Raw genomic sequence first — 14,505 nt, 5'->3', positions numbered from 1 at the left:
AACCGGACAGAGAAACCCTGCGGGCCAGCTATCGCTCCCGGGCCAAGCCCTGCCCCCCCCCCCAATCTCCCTTAATACGATTGCATTTTTTCAAAGCTAGCCGGGTTGTGAAAAAGAAAGACAGGTTGCGAAGAATTGTACATGGAATGGTGTCTTTTTTTTTTTTTTTGGTTTTTTCCCCCCCAACATTTTCCAACTATTCCAAACAAGAGGAAAAAGAAAAAAGACAGTTACAATGCTAGACTCCTTTTTCATTTAGTTACATAAATAAAATTTCTTTTTATAAATACCTCTTTATAAACAATATATAAATAGCTTTACAACATAAATACATTTATGCGTGACGTGACTGTACAAACAGCAACCTTCGGGGAATACAGCTGGTTTCCTCAAGTCTCTGGGTGGGAAAAGGTCCCTTGTCGTGAGGGATTCGGGGCCGGGGGGAGTTGTGTGTGTGTGTATAGATAGAGATATATATGGGTTAAGATAGAAAGGGAACATACGGAGTTCCGAAAACAAAAAGACGCCCCCCCCTCCCAATTGCTGGTTCTGTCACAAGTCCTCGTACCAACAGGGGTGTGCCAAGCCAGGCCTTCGCTCTGGCGCTTGGCAGTCCATCAGCGGTGACCCAGGAGTTGTGGGAAGATGTTCAAAAATGTCCGCGGGGAGGGGGTGAGGGGGTTTCAGAAGGAGCGTCCGACCTGGAAGGAAAGCAGACAAAAACCTCATTAGGCTCTTCCCCAGGTCCTTCGCTCGGTTCCTGCGGGGACTTTTCCTCACAAGAAAATGACACCGTCAAACATGGCGGCGCTGTCCCTCGCGGACTAAACGCACGCAACGTTCGTGTCATTTCGAACGCCACCCAGTCTCTTTATCCCACCCTGCTTCGAAGGCACTCAGGAGAGCGGTGTCGATGGTCGTCGTCCCCCCCCCCCAGTTTTGCCCTCAAAATAACCGCGAAAGTTAGGTTAGGCAGAGAGGAAATGACCCGCCCAGTGTCACCCAGCGAGGTTCATCGGTTTTGCCCTCAAAATAACCGCGAAAGTTAGGTTAGGCAGAGAGGAAATGACCCGCCCAGTGTCACCCAGCGAGGTTCATAGTTTTCAGAGAAAAAGAGAGAAGAAGAGATTGGATTTATATCCCAGCCTTCATTACCCAAAGGAGTCTCCGAGCAGTTTACAATCTCCCCTCCCTACAACAGACACCCCGTGAGGTAGGTGGGGCTGAGAGAGGTCTCCTGAGAACTGCCCTTGAGAGAACAGCTCTGAGAGAACTGTGACTGATCCAGGGTCACACCAGCAGCTGCATGTGGAGGAGTGGGGAATCAAACCCAGTTCTCCCGGATTAGAGTCTGCACTCCTAACCACGACACCAGACTGGTCTTTCCCGTCACCTCCTGCTTCGTCCTTTTAATTGGCGGTTGCTGGGGATTGAACCAGGGACCTTCTGCATGAGAGAACAGCTCTGAGAGGGCCATGACTGACCCTAGGTTCAAGCTCCGTCACACCTTAGAGACCAACAAGAGATTCAGGGTATCGGCTTTCAAGAATCAAAGGTCCCTTTGTCAGATAACTCAGGCGGGTTCATGGCCGAGTGGGGATTTGAATACAGATCCAGGCGGTCGGCCGTGTTGGTCCGAAGCAGTAGAACGAATTTAGAGTCCAGTGGCACCTTTAAGACCTAACCCACTACACCACACAAGTTCTGGTCAGCTTCCAGGTTCTGTCCAGCCTCCTTTGAGCAAGCGGGAGACCAGCATGGGCGGAGTGGCCCCGATTCCCATGAGATGGCGCCGCAACTCTGCACACTCCAGCTCCCGGCATGGGGCCAACTGGCCACGTGAACGCACCGCTATGCAAAGAATTCAGCCTCTCATGGGCTGAAGTCAGCGTTGCATCGGGAACATGTGTGGAACCGCGCCACAGCTGTAGGCTAGAGAGAAGACTGCTTAGCCTCGAAGGGACCCAAAAACTCCTGTTGAATTTTGCTCCAGTGGACGGACAGACATGGTTACTGGGCTGGAGTGGCTGGCCCAGAAAGCCCTCAAAGGTGAGAGCTGAGGGGCTGGGTCTTCCCCGTCTGTGCCAGGACCATCTCTCCTGCTATAGACCCCCTCGCAGCCACTGGGATCAGACCCTGCAAGCTGTGGGCACCTGGATTGTCCTGTGCATTGTAAAACATGCATGCCTGCAGCCCCCTGGTTATGGGGAGCTGGGAAACCCACAGGAGTTTCTCCAGCAACTGCCTGGTCATCCTGGCTTAGCTCTTTTTCATTCCACTGGGCCGTGCACGACAGCCGTGTCACACCCCCGGGGCCAGATCCACTTTTAACACACATGAGTGCTGTCGAGTTGGCACCGTCTTATGGTGACCCCAGCAAGGGGCTTTCAAGGCAACGGAGAAGCAGAGGTGGTTTTGCCATCGCCTGCCTCTGCGGGGCCTTCCTTGGTGGGTGGTCTCCCTTCCAAGTACCGACCCTGCTTAGCTTCCTCCAGCAAGGGGCTTTCAAGGCAACTGAAAAACAGAGGTGTTTTGCCTTCGCCTTCCTCTGCAGAGCCTTCCTTGGTGGCCTCCCTTCCAAGTACCGACCCTGCTTAGCAACCCCAGGAAGGGGCTTTCAAGGCAAGTGAGAAGCAGGGGTGGTTGGCCATGGCCTTCCTCTGCAGAGCCTTCCTTGGTGGTCTCCCTTCCAAGTACCGACCCTGCTTAGCTTCCCCCAGCAAGGGGCTTTCAAGACAAGGGAGAAGAAGAGGTGGTTGGCCATTGCCTTCCTCTGCCTTTGCCTGTGTGCGTAAAGTACCGTCAGGTCACAGCTGACTTACGATGACCCCAGCAAGGGGCTTTCAAGGCAACGGAGAAGCAGAGGTGGTTTTGCCTTCGCCTTCCTCTGCAGAGCCTTCCTTGGTGGTCTCCCTTCCAAGCATCGACCCTGCTTAGCTCCTGCGATCGGATGAGATCGGGCTACACCGTACTGCCTTCCTTCCCCATTCCACCTGCAAAGGCACCCCACATCCACTTGTGCTTGGAGGTAATTATTGAAAACACATCAACCCCCCCCCCCTGCCGCCTTTGGCCCTTTCAAGGCAAGGTGCATGGTTGTTTTTTTTTTAAATGATCACATTTCAAGCTCTCCCCCGCCCCATCACCACAAGCAATCAGCAGATTGAGGTTTATAAGATTATGCATGGGAAAGAGCAGGTAGAGAAAGAGGTACTTTTCTCCCTTTCTCACAATACAAGAACTCATGGGCACTCCATGAAATTGCTGAGCGGTCAGGTTAGAACGGATAAAAGGAAGTACTTCTTCACCCAAAGAGTGATTAACACTTGGAATTCACTGCCACAGGAAGTGGTGGCAGCTACAAGCATGGACGGCTTCAAAAGGGAATTAGATAAGCATATGGAGCAGAGGTCCATCAGTGGCTATTAGCCACAAGGTATAGATAGGGACTCTGGGGCAAGTGATGCTCTGTCATCTTGGTGCTTGGGGGGGGGGGTCAACAGTGGGAGGGCTTCTAATGTCCTGGCCCCACTGGTGGACCTCCTGATGGCACTGGTATTTCTGGCCACTGTGGGATACAGAGTGTTGGACTGGATGGGCCTTTGGCCTGATCCAACATTGGCATCTCTTATGTTCTTATGGTCATCTGCTCAGCATTCCCTGAAAGCCTTGGAACGATGCGCCGTGTCAAATCATCATCTCGACATAAGAAGAGACAGCACCCAGGGGTCATTTCATAGAAAAAGAGGTGCAGGAGCTCATTAACAGAGCTCATTTGCATAACTCATTTGCATATGCCACACCCCCTGAAATCACCGGAAGTGTGGCAGAAGGCAACACCCACCGCTCAGACTCCACTGGACTGTTTTGGATTGCTAGCTATGGGGGGGGGAAGGAATGTGCAGATCTGGCACATTCTGAGAGGTGACATGATTGAGGTTTATAAGGTTATGCATGGGAAAGAGCAGGTAGAGAAAGAGGTACTTTTCTCCATTTCTCATAATACAAGAACTCGTGGGCACTCCATGAAATTGCTGAGCGGGAGGGCTGCTGGGAGCAGGGGGCGGGGCTTGTTGCCTGTGCCCGCCCCCTGGGCTCTTTACTGCCGGAGCTCCGCTCCTGTGCGCTCCTGCAGGAAATGACCCCCGGACAGCACTAAGGGAAGATGACTGAGGAAGCTGTTTCAACCCTGGGGGTCACTAGAGGGAAGCCCCCCCCATTATCAACCCCAGAGCAGGGCCCCCCAAAGACGATCCCGTACAAGAACTTGGGGTAAGACAAGTTGGAGCTGACTCGACTGAGAAGGGCTTCCAAAGCAAGAGACATTCAGAGGTGGATTTGCCATCAGCCGTCTCTGTGCAGTGATCCTGGACTGCCTTGGTGGTCTCCCATCCAAGTATTATTGAGGGATAACCCTGCTTTTAGAGAGCTGCGATGGCTCAAGTGGCTAAGACGCTGAACTGCAGGCTGTGGAAGGTCTTTTTTTTGTTCAGCAGTTCGAGACCCGAGTGTGCCGCATGACGGAGTGAGCTCCCGTCTCTAGCTCCTGCCAACCTAGCAGTTCGAAAGCAAGAAATTGCAAGTAGATAAATAGGTACCACTTCGGTGGGAAGGAAACAGCATTCTGTGCGCCTTGGCGTTTAGTCACGCCGGCCACATGACCACAGAAACGTCTTCGGACAGCGCTGGCTCTTTGGCTTTGAAACAGAGATGAGCACCGCAACCCTAGAGTCGGATTCGACCGACTTTCGAGCAAGGGGAACCTTGACCTTTACTTAAAGTCCACTAGCAAATGGCTTGCGACGGGCCGCTGACTGACTCTCTTTGTGTGATCGCTCTGGCGCGCTCCTCTTCTGTCGTCAGAGCGCGCCGGGGATGTCCTGTCTGATCACGTTTGCAGCGGGACGCACTGTGCCGGCGCCAACAGCCACGCCTCCCCCCCGCCCCCCGCCTTTCCCGGCAAGTGTGAACTGGAGGGACCCTTCTCTTCTTCTGGTCTTCCTGGGTGGTCTCCCATCCAAGGGCTCACCAGGACCGACCCTGCTTAGCTTCCGAGATCTGGGGAGATCAGGCTAGCCTGAGACATCCAGGTTAAAGTGTCTTAAAGGTAAAGGTTCCCTTGCTCGAGAGCCAGTCGAATCCGACTCTAGGGTTTCGGTGCTCATCTCCGTTTCAAAGCCGAAGAGCCAGCGCTGTCCAAAGACGTTTCCGTGGTCATGTGGCCAGCATGACTAAACACCAAGGCGCACGGAACGCTGTCCCCTTCCCACCGAAGTGGTACCTATTTATCTACTTGCAATTTCTTGCTTTCGAACTGCTAGGTTGGCAGGAGCTGGAACTAGAGACGGGAGCTCACTCCGTCATGCGGCGCACTCAGGTCTCGAACTGCTGAACTACCGACCTTCCACAGCCTGCAGTTCAGCGTCTTAACCACTTGAGCCACCGCAGTGTCTTCTAGAATCATAAAATCGTAGAGTTGGAAGGGACCTTCAGAGTCATCTAGTGGAACCCCCTTGCACAAGGCAGGAAATCCACAAACGCCTCCCGCTCCACACCCCCAGTGACTGCTGTTCCACACCCAGAAGACGACAAGAAAACCTCCAGGATCTCCAGCCAAACTGGCCTGGAAAACAATGGCTTCCTGGCCTCCTGTCTTGTTTTTTTAGCGGCTTGTTTTTAATGCCGCGACCTCGTTTTCACTGTAAGTCACCTCCAGCCGGTCTGTCAAGAGGCGGCCTGGAACGATCCTCCGTAAAGAATAGATTTTTAACATGCGGTAAGTAACCAGTGTTCCCTCTAAGCTGAGTTAGTGTGAGCCAGCTCACAGTTTTTAAGCCTCCGGCTCACACATTTTAGTCTCAGGAAGGATGGCCCCGGAGCAAACTGATTGATGCAGCAGCCAAATTGCTCGCTCACAACTTTCATGCCAGGGGCTCACAAAGTAGGATTTTTGCTCACAAGACTCCACTGCTTAGAGAGACCGTTGGCGGTCACCGCTTTGGACAAACAGCTTTGGCCGTGGGGAAGAACCGTGGTGGTGCTTGGAATGAAGAAAGGCTTTGCGGCGCAACAGGTTCGGCTACTGGGTTGCAGGAAGCCCTCCTTTCCCCTTTATTGTTTTACAGCCCTTTGGCCCTGATCCGGTCAGAGTCTAAGCGCTTTGAAGTCCCGGGGTCTTTTTATAGGCCAGGAGCAGAGACACGGGGCTATAATTACACAGGGCTTGGACGGGGTTGCCAACTTCCAGGCAGGTCAAGTCAAGGACGAGAGATCACGGGACAGGCTGAACTTTGTAACGGAAAACAACCGTGATACGATCACGAAACCTTGTTAGAGAAAAACATAGCAGCCATGAAATCAAAAGACGCCTGCTCCTTGGGAGGAAAGCGATGGCGAACCTAAACGGCATGATAAAAGGTAGAGACATCACCCTGCCAACAAAAGTCCGCATGGTGAAAGCAATGGTATTCCCAGTAGTCATGTATGGCTGCGAGAGTTGGACTATAAGGAAGGCCGAGCGCCGAAGAATAGATTCTTTTGAACTATGGTGCTGGAGAAGACTCTTGAGAGTCCCTTGGACTGCAAGAAGAACAAATCAGTCAGTCCTCAAAGAAATCAACCCTGACTGTTCCCTGGAAGGTCAGATAATGAAACCGAAGCTCAAATACTTTGGCCACCCAATGAGAAGGGAGCCCTCACTGGAGAAGACCCTGATGCTGGGAAAGATTGAAGGTCAAAGAAGACGGGGACGGCAAAGGATGAGATGGTTAGACAGTGTCATCGATGCAACGAACATGAAATTGACCAAACGTCAGAGGATGGCGGAAGACCGGAAGGCCTGGCGTGATCTGGTCCATGGGGTCGTGAAGAGTCGGACTCGACTGTGCGACTGAACAACAACAAAGAAACAAATCATTCAAGGTGTTTTCTCGGAAGTCAATTGGTCTCAAGTCTTTCTTTCTGACCTACAGCGCTCAATGGACCGTTTCGCGCAAGGTTCCATCCGATGAGATCTGTCACCTTTTGCATTTTTTCTACTCCCTCTTCTTCTCTAACTTAACATTGATTTCCTCGGATGGAACCTTGCGCGAAACGGTCCATTGAGCGCTGTACCATCAGAAAGACAGACTCGAGGCCAATTGACTTCAGAGAAAACACCCTGAATGGTTTGTTATTCACTGGATAATTAGAGAAGACACGTTTTTCTCGAACAAGGTTTCGTGATCGTATCACGGTTGCTTTTCCTTACAACGTTCAGCCCCCAGGCAGGGGCTAGATATCGCCTGGGATTCCAACTGATCTCCAGGTGGCAGAAATCAGCCCCCCTGCAGGTCATGGCAACTTTGGAGGGGGCTCTTTCCAGGTCTTCCCCAAGCGGGCGTTAGCGGCCCGAGGGAGAAGGGAGAGAAAGGGTTCTGCCCTTCCAGCCCCGCATGGTTTTGCCGATCCGAGCCACCCACGCTCAGTGTTCCCACTAAGCTGAGTTAGTGTGAGCTAGCTCGCCGTTTTTTAGCCTCCGGCTCACACATTTTTGCCTTAGCTCAGGAAGAAGGGCTCCAGAGCAAACTGATTTATGCAGCAGCCAAATCGCTCACTCGAAACTTTAAGGCCAGTAGCTCACAAAGTAGAATTTTTGCTCACAAGACTCCACAGTTTAGAGGGAACATTGCGGCCACGCTGTGTACGCGGCCATCAGCCCTGGACCAAAAAACACGCAGGGGGAGAGCTTAATTGGGGACACGACTGCAGAGGGTGGAAAGGGTGAGCCCTCCTTCCAAAAACACGGAGCCTGGATGGGAAGGAGCTCATGGAGGTGATTCTCCCTTTTACAAACTGCTTGGAAGATCTGGCCGCGGATCTCTCTGTGTCTATGCTCTAGGTCTAGGAAGAACTTCCTGACAGTCAGAGCGGTTAGCGGTTCCTCAGTGGGACAGGCTTCCTCAGTGGGACAGGCTTCCTCCTCCTTGGGAGGTTTTCAAGCAGAGGCTAGTTGGCCATCTGACAGCCATGCGGATTCTGTGAACTTGGGCAGGAACGGTTGCCTCAGGGCTTAGGTCTCGTGGCCCTTTCTTCCACGCCCAGGGACAATGCCGATCACCACTTTGGGGTCAGGAAGCCGTTTTTCTCCATGCCAGTTTGGCCAGGGATCCTGGAGGTTAGTTGTTGGGTTTTTTTGCCATCTTCTGGGCATCGACGGGGGTCACTGGAGGTGGAAGGGGGAGGTGTTTGTGAATTTCCTGCACTGTGCAGGGGGTTGGACTAGATGACCCTGGAGGTCCCTTCCAACTCTACGATTCTATGATCTGCTCGCCTCTCTCCAAAGGAACTCAATGCGAAGGGGCTTCTTGCGTATGCAATCTTAAGTTGCTTCCGACTTATGGTGACCCTACAAGTTAATGGCCTCCAAAATGTCCTCTCATCAACAGCTTGGCTCAGGTCTTGCAAACTGCAGTCGCAGCTTCTGTAACTGCGTCAATCCATCTCCGGTTGGGTCTCCCTCGTTTCCTGCTGCCTCCCGCTTTCCCCAACATCATTCTCTTTCCCAGGGACACGTGTCTTCTCATGATGTGACCAGTGTTCCCTCTAAGCTGAGTTAGTGTGAGCTAGCTCATAGTTTTTTAGCCTCCAGCTCACACATTTCTGTCTTAGCTCAGGAAGGAGGGCTCCAGAGCCAACTGATTTATGCAGCAACCAACTCACTCGCTCACAGCTTTAATGCCAGTAGCTCACAAAGTAGAATTTTTGCTCACAAGACTCCACAGCTTAGAGGGAACATTGGATGTGACCCAAGTACGATAGCCTCAGGCGGCGATCATACGCACAATGAGACCTGATATAGGTGCGAATGCCGGGCGGGTTTAAAGGGCGCGATCAGACGACAACATCTGGGAAGCGCCCCGCAGCCATCGGCAACCCGTTCTGCTCCGCCGCAGAAGCGGAGTTAAAAGACACCGGGGGAAATCCGGTAGTTAACGGGTTGCAATGGGCCACGGACGGACTTTCCCCTGTCTGATCGCTCCTGCACGCTCTCATGTCATCGAGATGGTCTGATCAGGCCATCCCGACTCTGTGCCATTGTATCCTCCCCCCTTTCGCAGTATGCGCATCATCGCACACTCCATAGGGAGCCCTCGGTGCGGAGATCAGTGTTCCCTCTAAGCTGAGTTAGTGTGAGCTAGATCACAGGTTTTTAGCCTCTGGCTCACATATTTTTGTCTTAGCTCAGGAAGGGATGGCTCCAGTGCAAACTAATTTTTGCACTACCCAAATGGCTCACTCACAACTTTAATGCCAGTAGCTCACAAAGTAGAATTTTTGCTCACAGGACTCCACAGCTTAGAGGGAACATTGGCGGAGGTGCGATTCATTGATCCCTCGGTTAAGCGCATGGGGGGGGGGAAATGGCACAAAACCCCCAGACTCACCTGCAGTTGCATCTGATCACGCACTGACAGGTTGCACCCACAGCTTCGAAGGGAAGTGTGACCATGCAACCGCGGGTCAAATTCTTCTGGAGGAAATAGGTTCCCTCCCCCCCCCCCTGTTTTATCTGGTACATGTGACCCACACCCTCGGTCTGGTCATTTTAGCTTCCAGGGAGAGGTCAGGCTTGGCTTCATCTAGAAACCCCTCACTTGTCTTTTTGGCGGTCCACAGGACCTGTACAACTCCCTTCCAATGCCGCATGTCAAACGCATCACAAGGCTTCTGTGACTCTGCAAAGCACCCCCTGCATCCCTAGCCTCAGTAACAGCATCAACAACTACCCCCCTCCCATCGGCTCGGGCTGAGGTACTGAACACCGTCATGAGTGTCTTCACAACAGCCCTACCGGGTAGGTCATTGCATAGCCGAAAGGCACCGCTTTGTCTTATTATGTTTTTTATACCACGCTTCTTCCAAGGAGCTCAGCCGAGTATAAACAGATCGTGGAGGCATAATGGGCCGTGGCTCAGTGGCAGAGCATCTGCTTGGCATGCGGAAGGTCCCAGGTTCAATCTCCAGCATCTCCAGTTAAAAGGACCAGGCAGGAGGTGATGGGAAAGACCTCAGCCTGAGACCCTGGAGAGCTGTAAAGAGGGGCTGTGGCTCAGTGGAAGAGCCTCTGCCTGGCATGCAGAAGGTCCCAGGTTCAATCCCCGGCATCTCCAGTTAAAAGGACCGGGCAGGAGGTGATGGGAAAGACCTCGGCCTGAGACCCTGGAGAGCTGTCAAGAGGGGCCGTGGCTCAGTGGCAGAACATCTGCTTGGCATGGGGAAGACCCCAGGTTCAATCCCCGGCATCTCCAGTTAAAAGGACCAGGTAGCTGTTTAACTGCAACAGTTAAACTTAAGACTTAAAAGTTATATTAGCATATCTAAGTTCATAAAATTGTTAGCGTTTTAAGGGATGGCATTTTATGCAAACTAATTTGATTATCTCCTCTCTTGGGTTTTTAGTTAGTCGTGGTTATCTTTTCTTTCTCCTAACATGTAGTTACCCTCCCTTATTTTCATTGTAGTTTGTCGTCCTTATATAAAAGGCAATAAAAAAATCTCCTTGGGGGGGGGGCCAAAAAGAAAAAGAAAGGACCAGGTAGAAAGTTGATCCTCTGAAAAGGGGCATCGGGGGAGAGTTTTACAGATACCGCAGGCCGCCAAAACAGACAAGTGAGTGGATTCAAGATCAAATCAAGGCTGATCTCTCCCTAGAAACTCAAACGACTAAGCTGAGGCTATCGTGCTTTTGGTCACATGGTGAGAAGACAAGAGACAGGAGAAAAGACGATCATGCCAGGAAAAGAGGAAGAACCAACAGAAGATGGATGGACTCCAAAGGAATGCTCCCTCTAAGCTGTGGAGTCTTGTGAGCAAAAATCCTACTTTCTGAGCTACTGGCATGAAGGAGAAGAAGAGAAGAAGAGATTGGGTTTATACCCCGCCCTTCACTACCCGAAGGAGTCTCAGAGCGGCTTACATACTCCTTTCCCTCCCCCTCCCCACAACAGACAGACACCCTGGGAGGTAGAAGAAGAAGAGATTGGATTTATACCCCGCCCTTCACCACCCGAAGGAGTCTCAGAGCGGCTTACATACTCCTTTCCCTCCCCCTCCCCACAACAGACAGACACCCTGGGAGGTAGAAGAAGAAGAGATTGGATTTATACCCCAACCTTCACTACCCAAAGGAGTCTCAGAGCGGCTTACAAACTCCTTTCCTGTTCCCCACAAGAGACACCCTGTGAGGTTCGTGGGGCTGAGAGAGCTCTGAGAGAAGAAGAAGAAGAAGAAGAAGAAGAAGAGATTGGATTTATACCCTGCCCTTCACTACCAGAAGGTGTCTCAGAGCGGCTTACAAACTCCTTTCCCTCCCCCTCCCTACAACAGACACCCTGTGAGGTAGGTGGGGCTGAGAGAACTCTGACAGAAACGGCTCTTTTTCAAGAACAGCTCTTGTCAGAACTACGGCTTGCCCAAGGTCATCCAGCAGGTGCAAGTGGAGGAGTGGGGAATCAAACCCGGTTCTCACCACGACACCAAACTGGCTCTCACATGGCTAAAGGTGTGAGCGAGCGATTTGGCCGCTGCATAAAATAGTTTGCTCTGGAGCCCTCCTTCCTGAGCTGAGACAAAAACGTGTGAGCCGGAGGCTAAGAAACCGTGAGCTCGCTCACACAAACTCAGCCTAGAGGGAACACTGACTCCAACCAGGAAGCCCCACGGCCCTCTGTTTGCATGAACTGAGCAAGGCTGTTAATGACAAGGACGGCTTGGAGGACATGAATTCACAGGTTCGCCTTAACTGGGAAGGGCCTTGACACCATTTAACACTCGCGCACAGCAAGGGACGTACAAGACCTCCGCTGGAGACCCTGGAGAGCTGTTGGCAGTCGGAACAGACTAGACTGACCTGGATAGACCAAGGGACTGATTCAGTAGCCCCCTTCACCTGTTACAGGTAACACATGTAACACAGTGCATATATGTAAGGAAGAGCCAATGTGTGCTCACTTTACTAATGAAACCAGAAACCAGTACCTGGATAAATATGGGCTTTGAGTCACATATTCACCTGTCTATGCGTTGAAAGTAACATGGGAAGAAGAGGAGGAGGAGGAGGAGGAGGAGGAGGAGGAGGAGATTGGATGTATACCCCGCCCTTCACTGTCCAAAGGAGGGGGGGCTGAGAGCAGTGTTCCCTCTAAGCTGAGTTAGTGTGAGCTAGCTCACAGTTTTTTAGCCTCCGGCTCACACAGTTTCGTCCTAGCTCAGGACAGATGGCTCCAGTGCATACTAATTTATGCAGTAACCAAATCGCTCGCTCACAACCTTAATGCCAGTCGCTCACAAAGTAGAATTTTTGCTCACAAGACTCCACAGCTTAGAGGGAACATTGGCTGAGAGAGCTCTTTCCGGAACTGCCCTTGAGAGAACAGCTCTGAGAGAACTGGTGACTGACCCAAGGTCACACCGGCAGCTGCATGTGGAGGCGTGGGGAATCAAACCTGGTTCTCCCAGCTTAGAGCCCACACTCCTAACCCCTGCACCAAACTATTCAACAGATGTCTAAAGAGAAATCAGGTGGATACTGTATGCAGACTGCACATGCGTTCCTTGCAACTTGGGAACAGGGCTAGTAGAAATATCGAGCTGGAAGGGACCCCCATCCCAAGGGTTATCTAGTCCAACCCCCTGCACCATGATTTGGAAGCTAAGCAGGATCAGTACTTGGAAGGGAGACCACCAAGAAAGACTCTGCAGAGGAAACCAATGGCCAACCACCTCTGCTTCTCTCTTGCCTTGAAAGCCCCTTGCTGGGGTCACCAAAAATCAAAAGCTAAGCAGGATCGGTACATGAAAGGGAGACCACCAAGGAAAGCTCTGCAGGGGAAGGCAATGGCCAACCACCTCTGCTTCTCTCTTGCCTTGAAAGCCCCTTGCTGGGGGAAGCTAAGCAGGACATAATGCACACCTTTTCTGAAGACGCATTGAAGACACACATGAAAGCTTATACCTAGACCAACTTTGTTGGTCTTAAATGTGCCAGTGGACTCAAACTTTGTGATATTGCTTCAGACGAACACGGCTCCCCACCTGAATGTTATCTGAAGAAGTGAGCAGTGACTCACACAGCTCCCCCCGCCACAAACTGGCCTCTTCCTCTTTTTTACTGTTACAGACTAATATGGCGACCCACCTTAATCTTTCTCCGTGGAAGGCACCATATTTAGCCGTACAGAATGGAAATCCAGATATCTGAAGAAGTGAGTTGTGACTCCCATACTCTGCCACCAGTTTTGTTAGTCTTTAAGGTGCTACTGGACGCTCACTCTTTTCTTGTGCCATGAAGTGGCCCACAAAGCTTATAGAATCATAGGGTTGGAAGGGACCTCCAGGGTCACCTAGTCCAACCCCTTGCACAATATAGGAAATTCACAAATACCTCCCCCTCCACACCCCCAATGGCCACAGTTCCACGCCCAGAAGATGACAAAAAACCTCCAGGATCACTGGGGGCCAAACTGGCCTGGAGAATAATGGCTTCCTGACTCCAAAGTGGCAACCAGCATTTCCCTGGGTGTGTAAGAAAGGGCCTCAGGAACGAAGCAGTGACGCAACCCCTCCTGCCCTCCCTTCTCGTGATCTGCCATCTGCCTGCCAACTTTTCAACACACACCCCTTTGTTTGGGATTCACCCCACATCCAATGTTCTCTCTAAGCTGTGGAGTCTCGTGAGCAAAAATTCTACTTTGTGAGCTGCTGGCATTAAAGTTGTGAGCGAGCGATTTGGCTGCTGCATCAATTAGTCTGCTCTGGAGCCATCCTCTCCGAGCCACACAAAAATGTGTGAGCCGGAGGCTAAAAAAACTGTGAGCTAGCTCACACTAACTCAGCTTAGAGGAAACACTGGTTATGGCATAAATAAGTTCGCTCTGGAGCCCTCCTTCCTGAGCGGAGACAAAAATGTGTGAGCCGCAGGCTAAAAAACTGTGAGCTCACTCACACTAACTCGTCTTAGAGGGAACACTGGTTATGGCATAAATCAGTCTGCTCTGGAGCCCTCCTTCCTGAGCGGAGACAAAAATGTGTGAGCCGCAGGCTGAAAAACGGTGAGCTAGCTCACACTAACTCATCTTAGAGGGAACACTGGTTATGGCATAAATGAGTTTGCTCTGGAGCCCTCCTTCCCGAGCAGAGATAAAAATGTGTGAGCCGGAAGCTAAAAAACGGTGAGCTAGCTCACACTAACTCAGCTCAGAGGGAACACTGGTTATGGCATCAATTAGTCTGCTCTGGAGCCATCCTTCGTGAGCTAAGACAAAAATGTGTGAGCCGGAGGGTGAAAAACTGTGAGCTAGCTCACACTAACCCGGCTTAGAGGGAACCCTGATCCAAAGTCCCCCCAAGGGCCCCCTCCCCCCCCCAAACGGCCGGGGGGGGGGGGTGTTTCAAAGACGGGGAGGGCCCCTGCCCGCGCTGTGGACTCACCGCCGCTAGGTGTCGCCCGCCGGCCGCCCTCGACCG

The 14,505-nt window shown here is 51.8% G+C and overlaps 1 protein-coding gene across 1 annotated transcript in view; it reads right to left on the bottom strand.

Moving 5' to 3' along the window:
- Positions 1 to 654: 654 nt before the first annotated feature.
- NPPC (natriuretic peptide C) overlaps positions 655 to 14,505 on the bottom strand; it is a 16,531-nt gene continuing 2,680 nt past the window's right edge. The window contains exon 3 of the mRNA XM_015408643.1: positions 655 to 701. The gene's annotated coding sequence lies outside the window, so the exon portion shown is untranslated. The remainder of the gene's footprint in view (positions 702 to 14,505) is intronic.

The sequence above is a fragment of the Gekko japonicus genome, unplaced genomic scaffold (genome assembly GCF_001447785.1).
Source record: "Gekko japonicus isolate JY-2015 unplaced genomic scaffold, Gekko_japonicus_V1.1 scaffold1891, whole genome shotgun sequence".
Lineage (NCBI taxonomy): Eukaryota > Metazoa > Chordata > Lepidosauria > Squamata > Gekkonidae > Gekko > Gekko japonicus.
This window is presented reverse-complemented; position numbering and strand designations above follow the sequence as displayed.